Source organism: Callithrix jacchus, chromosome X, assembly GCF_049354715.1.
Source record: "Callithrix jacchus isolate 240 chromosome X, calJac240_pri, whole genome shotgun sequence".
NCBI lineage: Eukaryota > Metazoa > Chordata > Mammalia > Primates > Cebidae > Callithrix > Callithrix jacchus.
In genome coordinates this window covers 131105769-131132623 of record NC_133524.1, presented here as the reverse complement: position 1 = coordinate 131132623, position 26855 = coordinate 131105769, and the positions used below count along the sequence as shown (strand labels likewise).

Here is a 26855-nt window from a genome sequence, read left to right as displayed (position 1 = left end):
GGTGGAGTCTCTTCGTTGTAGCGTGTTGCCTCAGCAACGGCAGGCTGCGTCAGCAGTGGGCGTGTATCTCAGTAGGGACGGGTTGCCTCGGCAACGGCTGGCTGCGTCAGCAGTGGGCGTGTATCTCAGTTGGGGCGGGTTGCCTCGGCAACGGCTGGCTGCCTCAGCAGTGGGCGTGTATATCAGTTGGGGCAGGTTGCCTCCGTAGTGGTGGACGCCCCTCCCCCACAGAGCGTCTCGGACCGTCTGCCCGGGATAGTTTGAAATCGCGGTTTTGTTCATCCCACTGGGTATCCCAAACGATCTGTCCCTGCAATCCCCTGGGCTGGGCTACTGTGCAAGTCTCATTCAGTCTCAAGTCCAGCCCTCTCAAGTCTCAGGTTGCCGGTTCAACAAGGCACCCGGACAAGCGCGCCCTGTGGGGATTGCTGGGTAGGGCCGGCCGCCGCCGCCCCGGCTGCCAGCTTCGCCAGGCAGACCTACTGCCTGGCGTCCCGTGTCTTTTTATACTTGGGAGTTTCCCCGTTCTGTGGGCAACAAAGATCAGTCTGGAAATGCAGCACTGACTCACCGTTTGCGAATTCAACGCGGGCTCCAATCCTGGGTTGTTCTCACAGCGCCATCTTGAGTCCCCTCTCTCCCGTTTGTAATTTTAATATCATATTGAATTGAGGTATTTCTCAAAACTGGTAAAATACATGTTAAAGCCCTACATTATCTAAAACAAAAAAAATTAATGAGAAAAGTGGCATTGTTTTGCATTTTTTGCAAATCTCTTCAATATCTAGAATAATAAAAAACAATCTGCTTCTGTGTTTAGTCAGTTGCCAATGTTGTTTGGTTGCAGTATGTGAAAGAGAATCAGGACTCACACAGATACAGAGTTGGAACAAAGAGGAGTATTTTATATCTTTTGAAGATAATTGTGGATATTCTTTGTTGATAAGCACCAAAACTCAATAAATGGTAGTTTCTTTTCCTTGTTAGTTTTACTGAAGTATAATTAACGTATTTTAAAAAACTACTAATACATATAAAGAGAATAATTTGATGTTTTGATATATATATACATATATATGCAATACATGAATGTAGATATATATAGTGGCTATGTAAAAAAGTACTCCAAAGTTACTGGCTTAAAACAATAAACATTTACTATTTCAGAGTTTCTGTGGGCCAGTAATCCAGCAGTGTCTTAATTGGGTGAGTGGTTTGGGCTCATGGTCTTACGAAGTTGCAGTCAGAACCACAGCTGGGGCTGCATCCAAAGGCATGACTGAGGATGGAGGATTTGCTTTAAAGATGGCTCTCTTGCATGGCTATGAGAAGAAATGGGAGTAGGTCTCAGTTTTTTGTCACATGGGCTTCTTCATTGCGCTGTTTGAGTGTTCTTATGCATGGCAGCTGTATTTCCCCAGAGTGAGTGATCCAACGTAGAATGCACTCACTATGCTGCAACGCCCTTTAGGATTTAATCTTGGATATGACATACTGTAAATTCTGTCATATTTTATTCATTAAAAATGAGTCACTAATACCAGCCTGTACTCAACAGGAGAAGAAGTAAACTATGGCTCTTGAAAGAAGGTATATCAAAGAATTTGTGGAGATATTTTTAAAACCACTTTATCCATGAAATCATTGCCACAATCTAGATAATGAATATATCCAGCATCCACCAAAGTTTTCTTATGACCATTTATAATCACTCCCTTCTGACCTCTCAGCTCCCCAACTGTTCCAGAAACCACTGATATACTTTGTGTAACTACAGATTCATTTGCACTTTCTTGAATTTTGTACAAATTGAATCAATAGATAAACTATTTCTTGTTTGTCTAATTTCACTCAGCATAATTATTTTGAGATTCATCTATATTGTTACATGTATTAAAAATTAATTCCTTTTTATTGACAAGTAATATTCAATTTTAAGGACATATAACAATTTAATTATCCAATCGCCTGTTGACGAACATTTGGGTAGTTTCCAGTTTGGAAATATTACAAAGAAATTTGCAAATAAATAAAGACTTCATGTCCAAGTTTTTAAGCATATGCTTTCAATATGAACATATGCTTTCATTTGTCTTGGGTAAATACTTAAGAGTGAATGATTAGGTCATATGGTAGGTGTATGTTTAAAAGAAACTGTAAAACTGTTTTCCAAACTAGTTATACTATTTGAAATTCCCACCAACAATGTATAAGAGTTTCAGCTGCCCTAAATCCTCACCAACATTTAGAATAATACATTTTTATAATTTTAGCCATTCTGATGAATGTGTTGTAGTATTCACTATTTTAATTTAAAGTTAATGATTATTTCAGTTAGTGAATAATGATATTGAGAAATTTTCATGTATTTATTTGTTATGCATATACATTCTTTGGTAAAGTGTCTGTTAAAATATTTTGCTCTTTAAGAAATTGGATTGGGGGCTTCAAGATGGCTGACTAGAGGTGCCTGGCAACTGCCTCCTCCACAAAGAAAGACGAAAACAGCAGTGGATAACCACATGTTAAATAGAGCTTCTAAGACAGAACACTGGAATTCAGCAGGCAAGGTACAAGGCCCCTCTGAGAAAGAGCCGGAGGCAACCAAGATAGGCTCAGAGCCAGGAGAAATTCCCTATTGTGGGAAAAAGGTAAGCAAGTTATCCTCAGGGGTACACATTCCCACCATAAATTCCTGCAATCCTAGCCATAGGAGTGTCTCTTGGCATTTGTGGGCCCTGATCCTAGTATAGGGAGCTGTCTAGAGTGGCAGGTGGTGCAGGTCTGCCCACAAAAATCTCAATCATGCATGCAAGTGCCAGCTGTGGCGAGTGGGGCCAGGTGATCCTCAGGCCCCCAGATGACATAAACAAGCACTGGTGGTGGCGGAAGCGGGGCATGCCTGTCCTCAGCCTCCAGGATGATGTGGGGACAGGCTGGTCTGTAGTGTAAGCCCTTCAGCTTTGTTTTTCTTTTCAAAATTGTTTTGGTTACTTTGAGTCCTTTGCATTTCCATATAAATTTTAAAACCAGCTTGTTAACTTCTATAAAAATGCATGGTAAGATTGTGTCTAGAGTTGCATTGAATATGCAGATCGATTTGGGGAAGAGTGACATCTTAACAGTATTGATTCTTCCAAGTGATGAACACTCTTCCTCTCTTTATTTAAGTCTTTTAAAATTTATCTCGGCAATGTTTTGTAGTTTTTGGTGTACAGCTCTTACATTTTTTTGGTCAAATTTATCGCTAAGTGTTTCATACTATTGATGCTACTATAAACAGTACTTTAAGTTTCAATTTCTGATTGTTCATTTCTAGTATAGAAAAACGTTGTATAGTGATCTTATACCCTGCAACTAAGCTAAAGTTAATTCTTAGTTTTACTAACTTCTTTGTAGATTACACTGGATTTTCTATCTCGTTTCTTCTGAAAATAAAGATAGCTTAATTTCTTCCTTTCTGATCTGGATGCTTTTTCTTTTCTTGCCTTAGTGCACTGGTCTGAATGTCCAGTACATTGTTAGAAGTGGTGAGAGCACATATTCTTGCTTTGTTCCTGATCTTAAGAGGAAAAATGGTCATTTTTCATCATTAAATATGATGGTATATGTAGGTTATTTCTAAGTGCCATTTATGTTTGGAAAGTTCTTTTTTATTCCTAGTTTGCTGAGAGCTTTTTTTTTTTTTTAATTGGGAATGGGTATAGTCTTTCCTTAAGTCTACTGAGGAAATTCTGTGTTTTTAGTTTTTTAATCAATTAATATGGTGAATTGAATTAATTTCTGAATGTTAAACCAACTTTGCCTCCCTGGCATAAACCACACTTGATATCAATGTATTCACTTTTTTAATATATCTTGTTGGATTTGATTTTCTGAGATTTTGTTAAGAAGTTTTGTGTCGAGGTTTATAAGGGATATTAGTTTGTAACCACAGACCCTTTTTTTCTTTGTAATTTCTTTTTATAGCTTTGGTGTCAGATAAATGTAGTCCTTAAATAATGACTTGAGAGGTATTCTATTGTCTCCAATTTTCTGGAAGAGTTTACATAGCATTACTATTATTTATATTTAAATGAGTAGTAGAATTCACCAGTGAAGTCATTTGGCTTGGTAGTTCTTAAAGTTTAGTTGCAATGTGGAATATGAAGTCATATCAATGAATGTTTTGCATTTATCTTTCCACTCAAACAACTGGACAAATGCTTTTCACTGAAACAACCACTATACTTCATTATTATATGGAAGGACTTTATGCATACTTCCCATTTCATAACCATGTAATATAAAAGGATTTAATAAAATTAATAATTTTTGCTCTTTCACCAAAGGCATTCTTAAATGAAACTGCTTTTTTTTCCCCTGAGTATGTGGTATTGAAGACTACAGTACAATGTGGTATTGAAGACTACAAACACCACCACAAATTCGTGGTTTAGTTACACTGTCTTGATTCATTCTAAGAACTGTCAGTTTCACTCACCATTGCTTTTGCACTACCTGTGCAAACTTCAACATTGTGAAAAAAGCGAATAATATTTTGATATTATATTAGTTTTGACCTTGTGGACCCCTTGAGAATGTCTCAAGAAATTGTATGGGTCCACAGACCACACTTTGGGAACAACTGCATTATAATATGAGGATAAGTATTCAAATGTTTAGCTTGGATTTAATATCCCAATTACATTCCATGGTGCCTGCACTGATGGTTCCTCAGTGAACAATATGAAAAATAAAAAAATGAGAAATTCAGTAAGAAGAATTTCTCTCTACTCAAAATAAGATCTTAAAGCAAGTAAATCACAACTGGAGAAATATAGGCCTTTAAAATTATATTAAGCCAGTTGAATCTGTTTCTCCCAATTGACTTACACCAGACTGCAATCATTTATCTTTGGTTAACAAAAATAAACTCTTAAGTTTCAAGAAACTAGCCTCAATTATTTGCATATCACCTCACCTCTTCCACCTCCAGTTTCCTTATCTGTAAAACTGTGTGTGGGAGGTGGTGGTGATCATAATAGAATCTACCTCATAATGCTACAGAAATAAAATGAGCTCCTGAATGTAAAACACATGAATGTTGAGTTAATATTAGCTATAATGCTAATGTTCCATCTCATTCCTTTTGTGATTGCCTTGAATGGATCAAAATTTACCCTGGTCATGCCATATATTCTGAGAGCTCTGGGAACTTTGGAAGATAGGAGTCACAGGGTTGGAGTAATATAATTTTGAAGGTGTTAAATTTTGCACCAGTTTCATTTCAGGTAATCACTCAGTAATTTAAAGTAGGTTAAAATGTTAATTAATAGAGATTTCTACAGGATTTCTATTGTATGGATGAATAAAATTAATTTATTTACTGAATTCATTAATTTACTTTTAATAAATTATTAATTTATTTATTAAAAGTAATTTATTCCTGGAGTACTTAAAATTGCTTAATTCTTTCAAGGAAGTACTTCTCACCATCACTCCTCACCACTGTATTCATACACACACATAGACACAGACACACACATACATCTTGTTTATATTAATTATTTGCCTAAAAATTTCATGATGACAAATTTAGGCTAGGTCTGACTGAACTGTCACAAAATCTGAAATATAATTGTTCAAAATCAGAAAAAAAGTTTTTGGAGGTATTGAAGGAGCTATGTACTTTCTAATAAATGCTGGTCCAGGCTTCAGCCAAGGCAGGGTGTCTCAACTTTGGCTCTTTTACATTGTGGACTGTGTAATTCTTTGTTGTGTGTGTATCTGGGGTAAGGGTGCTGTGCACTGTAGGAAGTTTAACAGCATCCCTGGCCTCTATCCATGTCACGACAACCAAAACATCCCTAGACATTGTCAAATATCACCCAGTGGGCAAAGTTGCCTCCAGTTGAGAATCACTGATCCAGGCTCTCAGGAAAGACCCTTCTGGCTGGACTGAACAGTACAGAAACAGAATTGTATAAGGAAGACGGTTTTTGTAGAAAATTTTACTTAAATATCTCTGTTGGAAAAGACAACAGCAATAATAACAGCAATCATTTACTAAGTGCTATTAGGCACTTTGCAAGCATTAATCCTCACAGCAACACTATAGATATAAATACTACCATTTTACAGATGAGTAAAACAATACTCAGAAAGGTTAAGTAACATGCCTAATAGAGGGACAGAGCTAGGATTAGTATCTGATCTAATTGACTTCTAAGCTCATCCTCTGAACTGTGTATTAATTTTGTTAGAAATGCAGTTTCCTCTGTGGGATGTTAATACTTAGTGTGCCTTGTATAATCCTGTCTGGTGACCCTATTGGGATAACTGAATAGAGCATACTTTTAGATGTTAGATGAGAAGTTGAATAGGAAGTGAATTCCTGACCCAGTACCTAGGATAGCCTTGGGATAAACTTAATTGACGTATTGCTTTGATGGGTTACAGAGACTACTGAGGTAAGATCAAAGAGACATTTGTATAAGGCCTTGAGGGACCAAATTAGCCATCTCATTGGTTCTAGAAGTCATGACAATAATTAGTCAAGGAGCCTTTTGAAGGTGCTGGTAGGACTTTCCTGGTACCTCTGATTATCTCCCTCAAGGGGGAATGACATCACCTTTGACTGAGCCCAGACCTGGCTGCTAAGTGCTCTGGTTGAGTTGAAGAGAAAATGTTTAGGGAAATGTTAACCGTGAACTCTAACCTCTAGGGCAGGGTTCTGCCAACTGCCTGTCACAACCCATTAGGGGTCATGAAATCAATTTAGGGGATCATGAACCACATTTTTTAACCCAATTTACACAACTCCTTTTATTTGACACATTCGTGGACCAGACCATTCTAAAGTTATGTGGATTACTAAAGATAGCATTTTTATGGCATCATTAATTATTATTTCTTGTGTTCTTTGTGTGTTTATATGGGTTATACTTTTTTCTTTCCTTTCCTTTTCTTTTCTTTTTTTTTTTTTTGAGACAAGGTCTTGCTCTGCCGCCTAGTCTAGAGTTCAGTGGCATGATTACAGCTCATTGCAGCCTCGACCACGTTCAAGCAATCCTCTCACCTCAGTCTTCCAAGTAGCTGGGACCACAGGTGTGCTCCTAGCCAATTTTTGTGTAGAGATGGGATTTCACCATGTTGCCCAGGCTGATCTGTAACTCCTGGGCTCAAGCGATCCACCTGCCTCGGCCTCCCAAAGTGCTGGGATTACAGGAATGAGCCACCACACTTAGCCTTTTTCTTTTCCTGATACATAATGCGTTACATATTTATAGGGTACATGTGAGTATTTGCTGCAGGCATAGAATGTGTAATGATCAAGTCAGGGTATTTGCGGTATGCATCACCTTAAGTACTTACCATTTTTATGTGTTGGTATCCATGGGTAGCATTTAAAAACAGAGAATACCAGAGTAGAAAGCATCACGGACCTCATACATTATAGGCAGGACCAGCTAAATAATTTGTGGGGCCCACTGCAAAATGGAAATATGGGACTCCTCAATTAAAAGGCAGAAAATACTGTTGCTTGAGGGACTCAAATATAAGGCTCTTTTCTTTCTTCTGCAGTCTCTCTCTTGACTTGACAGCCATATTGGACTTTTTTTTTTTTTTTTTTTTTTTGAGACAGGGTCTCACTCTGTCATCCAAGCTGGAAGACAGTGGCACAGTCAAGGCTCACTGCAGCCTCAAACTCCTGGGCTTCAGGAATCCTCCCAACTCAGCTTCCAGAGTAGCTGGGACTACAGGTGCACACCATGCCCAGCTAATTTTTTAATTTTTGGAGAGACAAGTTTCACCATGTTGCCCAGGCTGTTCTTGAACTCCAGAGCTCAAGTAATCTGCCCACCTTGGTTTCCCAAAGTGCTGGGATTACAAGCAAGACCCACTGCACCTGGCTGCCACACTGTTTTTTATTTGCTATTTATTACCACCCTAAGTTTAAAAATATAACTTAGATTATTAATATAGATTTTACCATTTATCTTTGTTTGACAGGGCCAGTTTAAAAACAAAAATAGAAAAGAACTTAATTTACATGCAGAATCACCAAAACTACACACTTTGTATTTTGTAGCTCTTACCAGAACAATGGAAATGCTGCACAAAATGAATTGAAGTGTTTTTATTTCACTTCCTGATACAACCACATACTAAAAATAGTCTCTGCCTTTGGTTTACTGATGAGTAAGGCAGGATGAAAGAGAAAGGGTTGCTGCATCTTTTCCCTTTTTTTCTGTGTCATCATTTTCAGCATAACTGGTTGGATAATATAGGAAAGTAACACAATAGGATATAATAGGGTTCCTTGGTTTTCATATTTCTTTTAATTCCATTGCATTGCATTCTTTCTGCCTGTGAAACAAGGTCTCATTCAAAAGGTAAGTGCCACCTGTTTGGTCTATCACTACCCTACTCCGCCTTAGATGTAGAGGGAACACATCTTCTTCTTCCTTAAGAGACTTGCTGAACTCCCAAGCATTTCCAGTTCACTGTGGTTGTGTTCTCCAGGGGCATCACAAACACTATATGTAAATGAGGCAACAAGAAACACACATTGTCCGCGTCTCCTCTGCCCACGTGCATGCTCCACTCTTGCATTTGACTTTATTTATGAAACACAAATTCAAAAATAAAATTATTAAAGATTCCTAGACAGTGGTAGCAGGACATTAAACCAACTATGGGGCTCTTCTGAGCACGGGACCCTGTGCTACTATAACAGGGCACACATCTAGGAAGCCAGCCCTGAGGATAATGTATTGTTTGTGAAAGTTTTACTTCAAGTGTGTGTGTGTGTGTGGGGTGGGGGGGTGTGTGGTATACGTGTACCGGGGTCGTTGTCAAAGTTTGGGAATCCTGCTTTAGAGGAAGGCCAGGCTTCTCCCTTTTCCTCTCCTACTAGGGGTTAGAGCTTTCTCTGGTAAGAGTAAAGCGATTTTAGTTAGAGCAGGACTGGGGCTGATCTATTCAGTGTGGTGCAAGTTCCCTCTGTTCTGTGTTCTCCCCTGCCCCTGCATCTTATGTAGCTGGTATGACCAGACAGCCCAGAGTGGTCTCCTGTTTACAAGTTTATTTGCCTTGACCTTGCCCAAAAAGGAAATCAGGGTGGGCCAAGGAGAAAAAAGCAGACCTGTCTTGTACCTGCTTAGGCTTTACTTCTAGTCTAAGCTCATTTAAGCTCAAGGGGCAAAAAGGGTCCTTTCACCTCATACGCAGAAAGCCAGTTTACCAGGGTAAGTAACCATTACTTTTAATGGCAAAAACCATGCTCACTTTTGCACCAACGTAATACTTAAGTGATTCAGCAATAAGTAGACTGTTTCCTGAGGCATCTTTGTGATTATATCCTACCCTTGGGAATCTGTTGGAATATGGGTAGCAAGATGGGCCTCAAGGATCCAGAGAACCTTAGCCGTACCTACCTTTTTCACTATTAACATAGTAGGCCTTGACACTAATTTTACTTTTTACATTGTAAATGTTCTCTAAGTTCCACAGAGAATTCAAGATAAAGAAAATTATACAGAAGAAAAGTAGAATTGTCTATTATGTAAAACTCCATCACAAACACTGTGAACATATTTTGTATGTTTTCTTCCACTCATTTTTCTAAGTGTATATGTTACAATTAAACACAATGGATCACATTGTCTATAGAAGTTTAATCTGGTTTATTTCACTTAGTATTATATTAAGAGATTGTTTCTTTCTCCTAGAGAGTGCTGCTGCACACGCACAGAAAAATTTGTCTCTTTCTCATGCACACTTGAGATGCATTGATATCATTAGTTAAGGTAAAGTTAAATCAGTTGTTTCTTGTAACTAAACAACATTTATTCTTTCCTTATTAGTTTCCCTTTCAGAGGAGATCCTTATTCCAAATTTACTCCTTGTTCCAGTAATTTGCACTCTCTGCCACAAGATAGTAAGAGTGAAAATGTTTTCTTGTAGCTAGAATCAGACTTCTACACCAAGTTCAACTCTTTATCAAAATAACACTTTCCTTTATTACATCTTTCTAAGTAACAAAACTTTAAATGTGATATTCATTATGTCTGTTAACCAAATATAAAACCTCAATTATTTGCATCTTTTTTTTCTAAGTAATGCAGCAGCCCTTTGTCCCTTTTTGCCTTTAAAACCTGACATACACAGAAAGACTTTCTCTCTCCCGACACTTACCTGAAGTTACCCTGGCCTCTAAAATATGTGCCATTTTGCTCCAGTTTCTGGCTTACTGCTTCCTATCTTTGACGCAGAGCCTTCTCTCCTCAGCTGTCCACTCTCCAATAGTGTTTTAGGGACAGTATTTTATTGATGAAGATAGGACTGTGGTTTAAAAACATTAAATAGTTGAATTACCATAGTAATTATAAAAAGTAACTACTCCTTTTCCACAGAATATAATTTTTAAAACACATTCATGCAGAATCTTCGAAACAGATACAGTAGACATCCTTCTGGGAATCCAATCAGCTGATTCCTAGCCTTCCCATGTTGGCTGATCCTGTGGTTCTTGAGCTGACCCTCCTCCCCTCATTGTCCTCTTCCTTCACTTCTAAGAATCAGTACCCGTTTTCTTCATGAGAGTGAACAGTAGTCAGAGAGGGATGGTCAGGTCCTGGTGATCTTCCATTACATCCAAACAAGGAAAGAGCATTTAGAGAAAATTTCTGAGGAAATACCTCTGTCGATGCACTGATCATAAATACCTCCTACAAGAGATAAAAAAAAATGACAGTGGCAACGAGCCAACAATCTTACAGCTCTCGTTGTCTTGAGTTTGCAGGGTATGAAAATCACAGAATGTCAAACTCTGGAAATCATTCCAGCCTTCATTTTGCAGACACAGAAAAAGACCCAGAAAGTAAAGAACTGATTTGAAAGTCACATATCTAATCAGAGGCAGATCTGGGGCTAAAAGCTCAAACTACCAGGTTCTGGTTTCAGCACTTTCAGCTCTGCCAAACTATCTAAAACGGGGAATTGCTTTACTTGTAAAATGATTTTAGGCTCTAATGAGCAGCAGTGTGCTGAATGGTAGACGAGCCAAAGGAGACTACTGCCACTTGCTGGTAGCATATGTAAATTGGTGACACTGTTGCTAAGGGAAAACTCATTTATTCATTTAATTCCACAAATATTTACTATCAGCCTGGCATGTGCAAACAATATGCTGGGTGCTATGGGGAAGGTGGGGGAGTCTCACCCTCATGGCGCTGATATTTTAGTAGGGAAGTCGTAAAAAAACGAACAACGAACTACTAAGAAAGTGCAAGTGCCTTGAGAGCAGTATAGACACAACTATGTGGGAGTTCAGGGAAAGGACAGTTTCATGCTTCTCACAGGGATCTGGGAAGAAGGGGATATGCAGAAAAATACTGGTGTATTTGGCTTCAAAGAACAAATAGTCTAAGATTTGTTGAACTGATGATAAGGCAGAGCACTCAATCCTAGATCTGGCTAAGCATTTAAAGCCTGAACTCTTTAATTTTAAGAAATAGGTGTATATCCACGGAACATGTTGACCTATGTAACAAGCCTGCACATCCTGCATATGTATCCTGGGACATAAAATAAAGTAAAATAAAATAAAATAAAAATAATTTAAAGATAAGGCCAGGTGCAGTGGTTCATGCCTGTAATCCCAGAAATTTGGAAGGCCAAAGCAGGCAGATCGCCTGAGGTCAGAAGTTCAAGACCAGCCTGGCCAACACAGCAAAACCCCATCTCTACCAAAAATACAAAAATTAGCTGGGTGTGGTGGTGGGTGCCTGTAATCTCAGCTACTCGAGAGGTTGAGGCAGGAGAATTGCTTGAACCCAGGAGGTGGAAGTTGCAGTGAGCCAAGATTGTGCCATTGCACTCCAGCCTGGGCAACAAGAGTGAAACTCTGTATCAAAAGAAAAAAAAGATAAAAAACAAATAAAATCTTCTAATAAGAAAAAAAGTTGTATGTATTTATGGGGTACATGTAATGTTTTGATACAGGCATACAATGTGTACTAATCACATGAGAGTAATTGGGACATCTAGCACCTCAGGGATTTATCATTTCTTTGTGTTAGGAATATTCCAATTCCGCTCTTAGTTATTTGAAAATATGTAATAAATTATTGTTGACTGTAGTCGCTCTGCTGTGCTATCAAATGCTATATCTTATCCATTATATCTATATTTTTTGACCCATTAACAATTCCCAGTCTAAAAACTAAACTCTTTTTTTTTTCTTTTTTGAGACGGAGTTTCACTCTTGTTACCCAGGCTGGAGTGCAATGGCGCGATCTCGGCTCACCGCAACCTCCGCCTCCTGGGTTCAGACAATTCTCCTGCCTCAGCCTCCTGAGTAGCTGGGATTACAGGCACGTGCCACCGTGCCCAGCTAATTTTTTGTATTTTTAGTATAGACGGGGTTTCACCATGTTGACCAGGATGGTCTCGATCTCTTGACCTCGTGATCCACCCGCCTCGCCTCCCAAAGTGCTGGGATTACAGGCGTAAGCCACCAGTCTAAAACCTAAACTCTTAAACATTATGCTGCACAGGCCCTTTGACTGGGTTGAGATTTATATTAGGAATATAAAACAGCATAGTCAATTGATATGTAGATGTAATTTCTTCATTTCATATATAGAACTCGTTAGAGTGAGGTGTTTAAGAGAGCTGGCTCTGCAGTCAGTCCGATCTGGCTCAAGTTCTAGCCGCCACTTGCTAGCTCTGTGATCTTGCATACTTTGGCCTGTCTACAACTTGGTTTCCTCAGATGTCAAATGGAGGCATATATTATACCAATTCTATAAGTTTTTGATGAAGATTATCTTCATAAAGACCCTATTTTCAAATAAGGTCATATTCTGAGAATGTGCCTTAGAATCAGGACTTCAATGTATCTTTTTATAGGGGAGGTGGAGGAGAACACGACTCAACCCATAATAACTGCTTGTTGTTGTTTTGGTTTGTTTTTTTAACTTCACCAGATTTCAGTCCCCTGGCCCTTCCATGTTGTTCTAGTCAATTAACCCTTTTCTGTCTTTAATTCTTTCCTGACCTAGACTAGACCTGTGATATATTATTCAATGACTCTCTATCCCCCTTATACTTCCATCCCACTTTCCAGAAAAACTCTAACCCTTGGTCAATTCAACTGCACCTGCCTTCTTTGTGCCTTCTTACTCTAGAGTTGCTGAGTGCTGCAAGAGGAAATCCTGCCACCCTGTGGATGGGTGCCAGCCACTACACATTCATGATGTCCAATTCCAACTCAGTCCTTGGACGCTGTCCAGGATCCTCCAGTGAAACAGAATCGATAGGAGGAGTGTGTGTGTGTGTGTGTGTGTGTGTGTGTGTGTGTGTGTGATAGAGAGAGAGAGAGAGAGAGAGAGAGATTTTAAATAATTGACTAAATACTGTAAATACTGTAGGGGCTGGAAAATCTAAATTCTGTAGGACAGGCCAATAGCCTGGAGATCCAGAGAACAGTTGAGACAAGTTTATACATAAAATTAATCACCATATCCCCTCATGCTCCACAAGAACTATTTAAAACCTTCTCTACTCTTCTTAACCTTCAGTCATAGTAAAAGGCCTTTGCTTCCTACTCTCTAGGGAAAATGGCCATTTTCAGTCAGGAAGTCGCTCAGCTTTCTGCCTTTATGCCACTAAAAACCTATCCACCTCAGCAGTGATCCTTACCTCCTTTCTTCCTTGCACAGAGGAAGGCGAGTCCCTCCTTCTAAGCCCAGTCTCCCTATCTGTACGCTGGGTTTAAATTACCACTGCGTTTTCAGAACCTATATGGTGTAAAAAAATATGGTGGTCCTTCCTTACACATATGTTGAATGACTGAATGAATCCCTTCCTAAGCCCTTTCTTTCATTCTCCACTCTTTTCCTCTATTCTCAACCTCTCCTTTTGCTCTGTAATATTTCTCTGTAGTATTTAAACAAACTCAAGTCTTCACTACAACAGAATTGGCAACCTTAACTATGTCTCTCTTTTGAAAAATAAAAATTGTATAAAGTTGTATATATTTAAGATGGTCAATGGGATTATTTGATATAGGTATACATTGTGAAGTGATTACCATAATCAAGCATATTAACATGCTCATTACCTCACATATTTACCCCTTCTTTTATATGTGGTGAGAACATTTAAGACTTATTCTCTTAGCAAATTTTAATGACAATACCTTTGTCGTTGTAGAGGCTGAGTCTTACTATGCTGCTCAGGGTGGACTTGAATTCCTAGACTCAAGGGATCCTTCCATGTCAGCTTCCCAGGTAGCTGGGATTATAGGCATGTGTCACCACATCCAGATTACAACTTATTATTATTAACTGTAGTCACCATGCTGTACATTAGATCCCCAGAACCTATTCATCTTATAACTTGGTAGTCTTTCAGCAACACCTCCCCATTTCTCCCACCCCCAGTCCCTGATAATTACTGTTCTATTCTGTTTTTATGAGTTTGACTTTTTAAAATTTCGCACATAAGTGAGATCATGCAGTATTTGCATTTCTGTGTTTGGCTTATTTAGGTTACTATAATGTCCTCTAGATCTACCTATGTTGTTTCAAATGCAGGATTTCTCCCCTTTTTGAGGTTGAATGCTTTTCCATTGTATATGTGCACCACATTTTTTTTATCCATTCATCCCTCAATGAGAACTTAAGTTGATTCCATATCTTGGGTATTGTGAATAGCGCTACAATGAACATTAATGTGCAGATACCTCTTTGAGATAATGACTTGATTTTCTTTGGCTATACACCCAGAAGTAAGATTGCTGGATCAAGGTACAAAGCGGTTTAGCTAACTACCAATCTCAAGAGAGGATTCCCATTACGTGGAGAATAGTAAAGATCACCACTATGCCAACCACCAGAAGCAGAAATCCATATACTTATGCCTACCATAAGATTCTGCATTCGGAAATGAACAAGAGGAAGGCCAGTCACTCAGAGGTATTGCACTTGAGGCTTGATTAAAAACAAGGATGAGACTTTGGGTTGTATCCTTCAGAAAGGGAATGAATGCCTTTAGGGTAATGCATGGAAGATAGTAATATTAGATTAGGGAACATTTTTGCAAGTAAGTAAATGGAAAGAAGGATGCACGTGGATGCTAGGAATTCCATGATGATGAAGGAAGAGGGAAGGGGTTAGACAATAGTGAACATCAGTGGTTTTGCATACCTTGTGTTTCATTTTCCCATATTCTGGTATAATAAATGCCACTGTGATGACAATTTGTGCACAACAAATTTTCAGTCATTTGGATTTCATTAGGATAGAGTCCTCAAAATTAGAATTGCTAGGTTAGGGCACACAAACTATTTCATCTATTTTATGGCTCTAAATACATATCTGAAAAGTGCTTCTCAAAAGAGTTAGACCAATTGACATCCCTACCAGTCACATAGGCAACTATTCCTATGTGTTTCGTCAACACTTCAGAAGTTCAATGCTCCACAAATATATTTTTCGACTTAAGAGTGTGTGGGCCAGCCTCTATGATGATCCTCTGCACAGATTAAAAATCTTTCCCCAAAGGTTTTCTCAATCCATGTGATACAATTGCACCCCCAAACAGGATCCTCCCCAAGTTTCCCTCTGATCAATTCTGCCACCTCCATTAGAGAGATTAACGCATTAATTTCTCTTCTTATGACAGTGATTTTCTAGCTGCCGTCCTGAGTATAATTTCACTTCTAGACCTTTCCTCTCTGGCATTTCATTCAATTCTGAACACCCTGAGATAGCAATTAAGACATCAAAATCTACTGCACTACAAGTGTGAGGCATCTCCGGATCCCAGTTAATAACATTGTGTTGTATACCTGAAAATTTCTAAGGAGTAGTTTTAAAAAATCTTCACCACAAAAAAATAAGTATGTGAGTTAATACATATATTAATTAGCTCGATTTAGCCATTCCACAATGTATACATATTTAAAAACATCATGATATATATCATAAATATATGCAATTTTTATTTGTCAGTTTAAATAAATGAATAAATAAATAACATCTTACTTGGCTAAATTAACTCCTAAATTGGAGTGTTTTGGGTTTTAGAAACATAAACAAAGGTTTTGCACCTGAAACACTCAATGATATATGTTTGTGCATGTCATTAGTGTAAAGCTCACAGTCTGCAGAGAAGGAAATGGTATCCCAAAAGGTTAAGGGTCTTGCCCAAGTGCACACAACGAGCTAGCCTAAGAGCTGAGACTGAAACTGAGATTTCCAGACTTGTGATGCCACTCGGTTCTCCCTATATATTATGTTACTGTCTCGCTTTGGCCTGCTTTACTCTAGACTGGGCAGATTAACTCACTCAGACCTGACTATTGGTCTTATTTTGGCTGGGCTTCAGGGACAATTTCCTTGAATCCAACTAAAAACTCGATCTTTGGTGGCTCCTAACTTGGTAGTTGCTGATTATCTGGTCCTCATATCCAGAAACATCCAGCTTTCTGCTTCTTTCTTTAGGCATCACAGCCTGGTTAAAACTAGTTACTCTCAAAGCAGACAGATCTTTCTCCCTGAAGACCCTTTCAGGTCAGGATCTTGAAAGCGCCCTTCTGTTTTGTCCTGTTTTCCTACCTCCAGCTTGCCCTTCAGGGCTTCCATCCTCTGCCGGGGTATAGTGTCAAAAAACTGCAGGTCTGGGGATGAATCCAGACTTAGAGCTGCCATTGAATAGTCTGGGTGGGGAGGGAAAGGAGAGGGACATTTTTACCAGCCTATTACTTTCTAGTCTAATACTGGAAACCCTAAGATCAGTGACTTTTAGATTTCTTTTGGCCACAGGCCTCTGTGGGAAACTGATGAAAATGATGGTCTCTCCCAAATTCACAGATGCACGAAACTACACTTACAATTTCAGGGCTTTCAAATATCATCTGAATCCCAGCCACGGTTTCTAGATAACTGTTGAGAATTTGATTACAGTGATTACTTCCTAGTCGTAAGCAGAGGTATTTTCCAATAATTATGGGGAGAATTTGAATGTTGCAGGTTACTTCCTTGTTTCAAACAAAACGTGTAAGTGTTGTGTCTGGAGTGGGAGGTGGGAAGATATTTTTTCATGGCAGATTTCTTCCTAGGCTCATTCGCACTTCCTAGGCTTCCTGAATGATTGTGGAGATGGTATCACAGCAGGCAGTTCCATACGGTATCTACTGTATCTCTCAGGCACAGGATACATTGCTTCTACGCTGTCAAAAATGGTTGCAGGCTCCAGGTCAGACTATAACATTCAGAGCAAAAAGCTGCTTACAATGACTTCCAGTTAGCTTTTAAGATTATAGCTGGAGTTAACTCACAGTTATGTTTGCCAAAATTAGCAGAGCAAGTTTGCCAACAAAGTCCTACACTGTAGCCTTGCCCCACTTGTTATGGTTAAATCCCTGAAAATCATTGTGGTAAAATAATTTATAGTTGAGGGACTTAGAATGCTGTAGATAAAGTAGAATCAGAAACCAAGGACTAGTTTTGAGTCTATAAAAGCTCTTAGAAACTGTTTCTGACTTTCACTAAAATGAAGTTAAAGACAGAATGTCACATTTTATACTCTTTTAAAATTAGAAATAGTCATACACAATTCTGTATAATTTCCATCTACCATCCTTCACTCATTAGAGCATTTTCAGGAATGATTTCTTCCTGTTTTGTCTTTACTGTGTCATTTATTTTAAAAGTTACCCTCATAATAATTTAATTGTATAGAAGTGTTATAAAGTAAAAAGCAAAAGTCTTGAATCTCATGCCACACTCAAAGATAACTATTATTAGTGGAAGGACACTTGGACTTTTTACATTTTAGCTTTTTTTGTGGGGGAGAAATCATTTGTCAGCCTGCTGGTTTTCACAGCTATGATTTTTGAGGCTGCTGGATTTTAAGGCTCCTGTGAAGCTGGGAAAAAGGGAATGGGGATGGTTGAAGTTAAAAAGCCATGAGCCGTGCTGCTCTTACTGAGACTCAGCGGCTTTTGTTTAATAAAAACCTTCTCGGATTGTTGCAAACCTTTGGTTAATTTCCAGAGTTCTCAAAAAGTTGATCGTGACAATTTCTGCCAGCATTTGAATTGCTTTTAAGGAGGAGCAAGTTTATGGAGGGTTTCACCCTATCATCCCAGGCTTTCCACCACTATCCAAGCCTTTTGTATTTCTCTCTCTAAAAAAATGTTCGCTTTCATTTTCTGCCAATTTCTGGCCCCTCTGCCATGAAAAAACAGGAAAGTTTGCAAAACTGAGATACAAGAAAATTATAGCTTTGGAGTCAGATCGATCCAGATGTGTATCCTATGTCCACCACTCACTCGGATTGTGATCATGGGCAGGTAGATGATATTCCTGACTTTCCAGCTCCTAACTGGTAAATGGTAGTAATAATACTCACCACAACCTGTCAGTGAAAATCAAAGGCCAGCTTTTGGTACAGGGCCTAGCAGATAGCAAAGGTCTAACATATGGTTTAAGTGTCTTAGTTGCATGTATCAAGTATCTTTGGGGACTGAATTGCAATATATGTATATATTATCTATACACTATTATATGTCTTATGTATATATACACTTTACATGTCAGTGTCAGCTTTGAGCACCCAAACTTTTAATACTTCCTCCACGTGAATTTAGAGAATTGCACGACTTGTAATGTACCCTTTCCTTCATGACTGAGATCATCTTCATAAATATTAATTATTCATACTAGTACTATTGCTAACTTATATGAATTCAATGTGTAATATTAATTTTTATCAATTATTACTTGTATGTCGTTAATTTTGACTTCTTATGCTTTTAGAGTATCGAATGTGATGGTCACAGTTCATTCCTTCACTATATGGTCCTAGACTGTGGTTTTGATAACTTTTCTGCCTCCTTTTTTTATCCACAGTCATTCTGGGAAGGATTTCAGTTGTTCATATTCTTTCCTTGCCCCACTGCCAGGGTCTACCTGACACTAATGACTAGCTCATTTCCTGAGTTTGCTTAGCATGCCTTTCTTCAACTGCCTTTGTGACCATATCTAGAACCTGGTCAAGTTGGAGGCATAGCAAACACTAACATTAGAGGGCTAAAGGAATTTGAACTTTTTCCTGAAGACAGCAGGTGAAATAAGGATATGTTCGTGGTGGGAAGAAAGATTGAAAGAGGAAGGATAAGGTTAGACTGTGTGGACAGTACATCACTCTGTCAGCAGTGGAGGATATATCAGGTGGTGAGATCCTCGGATGGAAGAGAGGAAGAACAAGTGGTGTAAGGGCAGCAATTAGCTTTTAATGGGCCTTAGAATTCAAACTTTAAGTTGCTATGCTTTGTTGAAGTATACTGGAGAGGGGAGTGGCATGGGCATATTTTTTTCTATGAATCACCTTACCTGGGATAAGGAGAATGAATTTAGCATTGGTGGGGATGGGGCTGACAACCTGGAAACAGGGACAGTAACAAAAAACTTGCAGTGACATAGGGGAACATAACGTGTATCCGAACCAAGTTAAGGCTGATGAGGATGAAGTGTGGGATGGATTTTTAAAACGATAAGAAGTGAAGTCTGTCTAAACTGTTTTTCCTGGGGGAACGGGATGCAGTTGACTCAGCTGTCCTCTGACTTTCTAGGTAGATGATGGTGACACCACTCAAGAGAGGGAACCAAGAAAGAAGAGAGGGATTTTTTTTCTTTTGAAAGAAAAGACAAATTCAACTTGGGACATTTTGAGTTTTTATATTTGAGTGTGCCATAGGCAGTTAGAGATATGATCAGAATTTGTTTGGTTAATGTCTAAGGGTTGGTCTTCAGCTTTTCAGAGTCATGAACACATTTTGCAAGAGCCAAGAGTTAAGCCAAACTTCCTAAGGATTGATTTACAAAGTAGAATGCCAATCCACTTTCAATGAGAGCTATAATGGTTAAGTTAGCAATATGGATTAGAAAGCAGAAAGTATTGTTAAAGGAAAGGGATCCCAGGACAGGTCTATTTTAATAGTAGTGGGGACATAAAGTCCTCAGGAGCCACAGGTGAGGCACAATTGATTTAATGTCTTTGTCTAGTAGCATAGTCAGACTTCCTCAGGGATAGTATCTGTTCTTTTTCTTCCTGTGCATGAATCATATATTTTTGGTGAAAATTAGATGTTTAAAACATCATAATGTGGTAACTCAGGGAATCAGCTTCTCTCTTTCTCCAGGGCTTATTGTTACTGCTTATTGTGGGTTGTAGGTTTGTTTGTTCTTTGGTCTGGTGACTTTTAGAAACATTTTTAAAGACTGTATTCTTTGTTGTGTGTGTTCACTGGAGCCTTTGTTCTGTTAGCTTAGGTGGTCCACAAATAATTGGACAGAGATTTCTTTACATACTAAGAGAGAAAAATAAAAATAGTAGATTGGCTCTGTGTTACAGCTCTGACCTAGCCTTCACTATATGCTTGCACAGAACTCAAATGTCAGCCGTAGGTGAAAGTTCAGGGTCTTCTCAGGTCTTCTTTAAGTATCCATCCATCCCTGGGCATGTGTGTGGGCTTACAGAGTCCTTAATGTACTCAGAAGGTTTACAAAGCCCTCATTCCCTTTTCTATCTTTTCCCCAGGCCTCTTACTTCCCAGGCTTTTTTGATCTGTCTACTGCTTACCCCATCTGTTATCCCTTGCACTAGATAGCTAAGAGTAGTATATTTGCCTTGAAATTAATTCATCAAACTCTTCTCAGAAGGCTGCTGCAGCCCTCAAAATGTTCCACGGCAGACAAAACAGAGGCAGGCCTCTGCACTGATCCCTTAGGGGGCCATGATGGGGTTTTCTACCTAAACTTAAATGATGCATTTAGTCTATTCTGCAACTGGCCATGGCTTTACACAAGTCTTTAATGTAGGCTGGTTGTCATTCCAGTATAATTTACTTGCAAAACAATAGCAGTCAGGAATTGGAGCATCCTGGATGGGAGACGAGGAATCCAGAGTTTGAATTGGTGTGAACTTTTTATGCTATTCACTGAATCGCCCCAAGATATCTACAGAAGCTTGTTCGACTGTTTATCAAAGGAGAGAGGTCAGCCATGCCTAATAGGGGCATCAAGGAAGGGCTCTTCTTGGAGGGAAGACCCTTAAGTTCACTGCTGGAGAATTTTCTAGTTGGGTCTGAGAAGGTTGAGGCCAGATGTGGGAGTGTCCTTTTACCATGTAGAAGGAATAACCAGAAAAAACATGGAAGCCTGAAGTGCCTTATATGCTTCATGGAGTGTAAGCAGTTGGCTGAAGCACTTTGCATGCATCCTCTCATGAGGCCATTACAACATTCCTAGGAAACAGACTATTGTTATCTCCATTTTACTGAGGAGGAAAGAGGCTGGAGGAGGTCAAGTAACTCCACCAGCTACCAAATGATAGTGGGAGATGGTAAAGGGCTACTCACAGAAAGTGCTGGACAATTATAGTCACTATTATCCACCATCCAACACTGCAGAACACAGCCTTCATTTTATCTTGGCCTCCATGTTGCCCACAGCGGGACATGAAGACAGCCTATCCTTTGTTAAGCCTATCCTCAGGGCCAAGTTTCCTCACCGCAGAAGGTTTTGTGGCCCTTTTCTGATGTACCTCTATTCCCAGTAGCTTTTTACATGCTTGAAGGTAGTTTTCCCAGTGGCTACAGCTGATCTACTTGTCTCCACATTCCCTACCTTGGGAGCAACACAACAGTACTTCCCTAGGTCCTGGGTGTTTGCCCTAAATGTTTGTGCTCATGATATGAGACTTAGTCACCCTCACTGCTGCAAGCCTTTCATGCTGCTTCCTTTCTATCCTCCTCACAAACTAATTCTGATAACAGAATTAGTTATCTGTGAGAATCTGCGGAGGCCTTCAGAATTCCAGAGCCATTCATGTTTCCACGGAAGTATTCTATTTCAGAAAGTTCCTACTCTCACTTGATCTAAACAAATCTGATTTGCTCATCTCCATTGCATTTGCCAAAGCCTTCCCTCCAACCTCTGCAACATCAGTGTATTTGCTGAGGCTTTCTTTTCTCTTGCTTTCCAGCAGTTTAAGAATTCTACAAGTTACTAAGCCCCTGCTGGCTTTCATTTTTCCAAGCATACATTCAACTGCCTTTAAGTGGTCTACTTCAATCAAGGAGATCATGTCCCATCTATGGTTTGTATAGACACAATTCCAAACCCTCCTCTGGGGCCCTAGCATCTTACTGGTAGAAACACCCGAGTTCGATTGCCTTTGCAGAGTGTATTAGTAAGGACTCAATTACAGAAGCAGAATTGGTAGGATATCTATATCATCTGTATCTATAGCTTACCTCTCTCTCTCTTTCTCCACGTATCTATCTATCTATCTATCTATATCTATCTATCTATCATCTATCTATCTATCTGTTTATTGCATGAAATTGGAAATTGTAGGGTCTGGCTTAACAAGTCTATATGGCAGGCAGTCAGGAAGGAAAAATCGTGGACAACCTGGAATTCATAGGCACATGTTGAAGCTGAAATCCATAGGTGGAATTTCTTCTCTCTTGGGGAAACCTCAATCTTGTTTTTAAGGCTTTCCAACAGATTAAATCAGGTCAACCCAAATTAACCAGGATAATCTCCCCCACCCAGAGTCAGCTGATTATAGCCTTTAATTATATTTAAAAACTCTCTTTACGGCAGCATTAAGTGTTTGATTAAATACCTGGAAACTGTAGACTACCTGAGGTGACACATCAGAAAAATCATCACAAATCACATGAGCCGAATTCCCAGAGAATTGTGCCCAAGTAGCTGGGACCAAGCTAAAATTCTTAATTTACCCACACAGTTTACCATGGACTTCCCGTAGAGTTGAAGGGAAGGGCTTCATTTTCTCCCCCAAAATTCAGAGTTTCTACGTCCTACCTTACAGACTAGCTTCTAAGATACTTCCTCTCCTGATGATTCCCAACAGATAATGCAGTCACACCGTAGGCAAATCATGCAAAGTTGGGTAGTTAGGATTCATCAATTATCTGTATCTATACAAAAATCTATATAACTACCTACATATTGTCCCTAAAAATTTTTAAATTTTTTTATTTGAAAATCTTGTGGGTACATAGTGGATGTATATATTTATAGGGTACATGAGACATTTTGATACAAGCATCCAATGCGTAATAACCACATCAGGGTAAATGGGGCATCCATTACCTCAAGCATTCATCATTTCTTTGTGTTACAGAAAATCCAATGATACTTTTAGTGATTTTGAAATGTACAATAAATTGTGTCGACGGTAGTCACCCTGCTGTGCTATCAAATACTAGACCTTATTCATTCTAACTATATTTTTGTACCCATGAACCACCTCCACTCCCTTGTGACTACCCTTCCCAGCCTGGGGAACCATCATTCTACTCTCCATCTCCATGAGTTCAATTGTTTTTAATTTTTAGCTCCCACAAATAAGTGAAAACATGCAAAGTTTGACTTTTCTATGCCTGGCTTATTTCACTTAACATAATGATTTTCAGTTCCATCCATGTTGTTGCAAATGAAAGTCTCATTCCTTTTATGGCTGAATAGTACTTCATTGTGTATATATACCACATTTTCTTCCTCCATTCATTTGTTGATGGACATGTAGGCTGCTTCCAAATCTTGGCTACTGCGAATAGTGCTGCAATAAACATGGGAGTGCAGATATCTGTTCAATATACTGATTTCCTTTCATTTGAGGATATACATAGAGGTGGGATTGGTGGACCCTATGGTAGTCCTATTTTTAGGTTTTTTTTTTAAGAAAACTCTAAACTATTCATCATAGTGGTTTTATTAATTTACATTTCCACCCACAGTGTACGAGGGCTTTTCCTCTTCTCCACATCCCCTTCAGCATTTGTTATTGCCTGCCTTTTGGATAAAACCCATTCTAACTGGAGTGAGATACCTCATTGCAGTTTTGATTTGCATTTCTCAATGATCAGTAATGTTGAGCACCTTTTCATATGCCTGTTTGCCATTTGTATATCTTCTTTTACAAAATATGTATTCAGATATTTTGTCCACTTACATATAGATTATTATATTTTTTCCTATTGAGTTGTTTGAGCTCTTTATATATTCTAGTTATTAATCTCTTGTCAGATGTGTAGTTTGCAAATATTTTCTCTTATTCTGCGGGCTGTCTCTTCACTTTGGTGATTGTTTCCTTTTCTGTGCAGAAGCTTTTAAACCTGATGTGATCTCATTTGTCCATATTTGCTTTGGTTGTCTGTGCTTGCAAGGTATTACTCAAGAAATCTTTGCCCAGTCCTATGTCCTGGAGAGTTTCCCTGATGTTTACTTGCAGTAGTTTCATAATTTGAGGTCTTAGATTTAAGTTTTTAATCAATTTTGATTTGATTTTTGTATATGGTGAGAGATGAGGGTCTAGTTTCATCCTTCTGCATATGAATATCTGGTTTTCCCAGCACCATTTATCGAAGAGACTCTGTTCCCTAGTGTATGTTCTTGGCACCTTTGTTAAAAACGAGTTCACTGTAGGTGTGTGGATTTGTTTCTGAGTTCTCTATTCTGTTCCATTGGTCTATATGTCTGCTTTTATGACAGTATTAAGCTGTTTTGATTACTACAGCTCTGTAATATTATTTGAGGTCAGGTAATGTGATGCAGCCAGTTTTGTTCTGTTTGCCCAGTATACTTTTGACTATTCTGGGTCTTTTGTGATTCCATATAAATGTTAGGATTATTTTTCTATTTCTGTGAAGAATGGCATTAGTATTTTGACACTGATTGTATCGAATTCTGTAGATTGCTTTGGTTAGTATGGACATTTTAACAATATTGATTCTTCTAATCTATGAACATGGAATATCTTTCTATTATTTTGTGTCCTCTTCAATTTCTTGCATCAGTGTTTTATAGTTTTCATTGTAGTGATCTTTCACTTTGGTTATATTTAACCCTAGGTATTTTATTTCACTTCTGGCAATTGTAAGTGGGATTACTTTCTTGATTTTTTTTTCCAGATTGTTGGCATATAGAAGTGATACTGAGTTTTGTATGTTGATTTCGTATTCTACAAATTTACTCAATTTATTTATCATTTCTAATAGTTTTCTTATGGAGTCTTTAGGTTTTTCCTGGCCACTTCTGCTGCAAACAGTAATGACAACATCCTCTTCATCTATAACTGCAGTGCTGCAGAATGGTCACAAGATAATAAAGGGGAGGGCGGGCTGCCCTTGGTCTGGGGCAGTGGCATGATTCTGACATCCACCTCCAAGTTTGCTGGCTATTTTGCTTTAACAGATGACTGCAAGTATCTGATTCTTTTCCATACAAAACCATAGCAATGTCTGAGTGTCAGGACCATGGCGAGGAGGTGTATGGCCCTGACCTTATGGCCTCTGAGGAGAAGGTCTTTGTGGCCGACAAATCTGGAGATGTGTACTCCTTTTCGGTTTTAGAGCCTCACAGATGTGGCAGACTTGACCTGGCACACCTGTCAATGTTGATAGAGGTGACTGTGAGTCCTGATAACTGCTTCATATTCCCTGCCAACTGGGATGAGAAGATCCAGGCCAGCTGGGCCAAGGCAACTCACAGTATTGAGTCCCCTTCTGTCTCGGGCACACAGATTTTGTGACCCACATCTCTGTGGTGCCCACTCAGCCCAAACTGTTTCTTGTTCTCCTCCATGGACTGCACTCTTAGGCTCTGGGAGTACAGAAGTGGCCATCAACTGCACTGCTGTCACCTGGCCAGTCTGCAAAGAGCAGATGGACCCTAGGGGCCCCCAGAGGGTTTTCATATCCAGGATCACGTTCTGCTGCCAGGTGAACTACATGGCGCTTCTGTGCAACTATATTCCTGTAATCTACATCTTCCAGCTTGATGATCTCAGACAGCTAACTTAGTGTACAGGCAGCATATGTCATTCCAGCACCAAGTGTGGGATGTGGCTTTAGAGGAGACCCAGGGGCTGTGGGTGCTGCAGGACCACCAGGAAGCCCCCCTGGTGCTCTGCAGGCCTGTGGGTGGCCACTGGCTGTCTGTTTCTGAATGCACTGTGTCAAAAAAGCAGTCTCCAGTGTTCTTCATGGGAACTGGGCCATGCTGGAAGGTTCTACCATCACAGATGCCAGCTTCAGCAGTCTCTACAAGGCCATATTTGATAACATGACCTTACAGCTGAAGAAGAAAGAGGAGAGACTTCTCCAGCAGCAGCTGGAGAAGTCCCCCACTTGGGCCAGAAACCAAAAGTTGAGGCCGGGTAAGGTAGCTTTGAGTTGCTGACTTTGACGGTTGGTAGTGCGTCTCACAACCCTGAAACAGCAAAAGCAGTTTTTACTTGTTCCCTCCTCATCCTGGCATCTCCCTTTAAGAAGGAAAATATGACATTAGTTAGGTCTGATCAGCTCAGCTCAGTGGATGGAATGGTCTCCTGGGCTATATAGCATTCTGTATCACTGAGCATAGGCTCTTGCCTGGTGTCTGTGCCCCCTTCTGGTTGAAGAGAAGCTGTGCAGAGCCTTAGCTGAAGTGAGAGACTATAGGGCAGAGTGGAAGTGCTGGAAACATTTTATCTTCATGTTGAAGGGAATGTATTAACCTGTAGCAGTGGCAGCTTTGATTTTTCTACGATACTTGTAATGCTGTTCACGCTGAACTTATCTTTCTCTAAGAAAGATGCATAGGCAGACATTTTTGCAGTGGCATGGAGGATGCTTTCATGTTGTTCCTGCCATCTCACCTTCCAGGTGGTATCCTGCTCTACAAGTAGCCACTTGCCACTTGAGCTATTGAAACTCAAATAGAATTAAGTGTTCATCCCTCCCCAGCTCCAGCCACACTTCATGTGCTCAGGAGCCA

At 39.4% G+C, this 26855-nt stretch overlaps 1 pseudogene; it reads left to right on the top strand.

The window, feature by feature from the left end:
- Positions 1-2522: 2522 nt before the first annotated feature.
- LOC144581059 (tRNA (guanine-N(7)-)-methyltransferase non-catalytic subunit WDR4-like) overlaps positions 2523-26855 on the top strand; it is a 37467-nt pseudogene continuing 13134 nt past the window's right edge.